Here is a 1782-nt window from a genome sequence, read left to right as displayed (position 1 = left end):
ACTCACACACACACACTTACACACACACGCACTCACACACACACACTCACACACACACTCATACACACACACACTCACACACACACACACTCACTCACACACACACACGCACTCACACACACACTCACACACACACACACACACACACACAGCAGGGAGCGGGGGGAGTACATGAAGTCCTCCCTGATCATTCTTGATATGCCAAATTCTTTAAATGAGTTTAATTGAAAAGTTTTCTATTTTAGGAATTTCCAGACACTTTTAAGATTAGGCCAAATATCCCAAGCTTCTGACAAAGTAAAATTAAGTAATCATTGTTCTTTATCTCAATCAAACTTCTAGGATCCTGGAACAAATATATAAAACACAAAAGAACAGGTAGGGGGAAATGTGTTTAATATTCAGGGTCAAATATTTTCATGGTCATAGTATATGAGACTCTACAAAAAACAGTTCTATTATAGATTAGCAGATAACTGGTGTGGTATATATCCTTCTGTCTGCCTTTTAGCCATAACCCTTAAAATATCACAAGAAATAAAGTGATAACATGAGAACAAATTTCCACAATGCTTGTTATCTTGTCAAACTTCAGCCAGAGCAGAAGCTGAAGAAGCCCTGAGACCCAATAAGACTTCTGCCTAGTCTGAGCAGAGCATCTTGGCATACTCTCCTGGTCCCTTATTTGAATACTCTCCTGGTCCCCTATTTGCATACTCTCCTGGTCCCATATTTGCATACTCTCCTGGTCCCATATTTGCATACTCTCCTGGTCCCATTATTTGCATACTCTCCTGGTCCCCTATTTGAATACTCTCCTGGTCCCATATTTGCATACTCTCCTGGTCCCATATTTGCATACTCTCCTGGTCCCATTATTTGCATACTCTCCTGGTCCCATTATTTGCATACTCTCCTGGTCCCTATTAACACATCTAGTCAAGACCTTGACCTATATTATTTTGGATTCAGAGATAAAGACCGCTTCATAAGAAATTATAATAACTGAACCACCAATACTCTTATATTCCAAAGGTTGCATAGCACTCTAGAAAGAGCATAGATTTGAGTCAAGAAAGCTGGGTTAGCAGCTTTGCTTCTACAAGGAACTTGATTCTTCATTCATTTTTGATAAATGAAGGTTGAGGTTGAGTTCCCTCCACCTTTCACAGCTCTCCCTATAATAGTAGGCACTCTGCCGTTTGGAGTGCTCTGCAAGTTTTCCGTCCACATCTATCCTTGGTTCAGTGACAACGGTTTAACAAATATACAGAAGTATCTCTGTTCAGCTACAACCTTCATGCCCTCCTCCACCTTTAGTTCCCGGAGAGAATACACCACTCATTTCTATCTCCTGGGGGGATTTGAATGATGCTTGATATGCAGGCTTTCTACAAATGTCTGTCAGATAAAGAATAACCAAGAGCTCACACATTTGTTTTGTTCAATAACAATTTCCTTTCTGCCGGGCAGTGGTGGCACACACCTTTAATCCCAGGACTTGGGAGGCAGAAGCAGTGGATTTCTGAGTTCAAGGCTAGCCTGGTCTACAGAGTGAGTTCCAGGACAGCCAGGGCTATACAGAGAAACCCTGTATTGAAAAACAAAAACAATTTTCTTTCTCTCTCTAAATTTCTCTGACTTTCCCTTAACTCCTTATTCTTCAGAGTATTCCTCCTCCTCCTCCTCCTCCTCCTTCTCTTCCTGCTGCTGCTCCTCCTCCTCCTCCTCCTTCTCCTCCTGCTGCTGCTGCTCCTCCTCCTCCTCCTTCTCCTCCTCCAG

Source organism: Mastomys coucha, unplaced genomic scaffold, assembly GCF_008632895.1.
Source record: "Mastomys coucha isolate ucsf_1 unplaced genomic scaffold, UCSF_Mcou_1 pScaffold11, whole genome shotgun sequence".
Classification (NCBI taxonomy): Eukaryota; Metazoa; Chordata; class Mammalia; order Rodentia; family Muridae; genus Mastomys; species Mastomys coucha.
The sequence above is the reverse complement of the archived record's forward strand: the minus strand, read 5'-3'. Positions refer to the sequence as shown.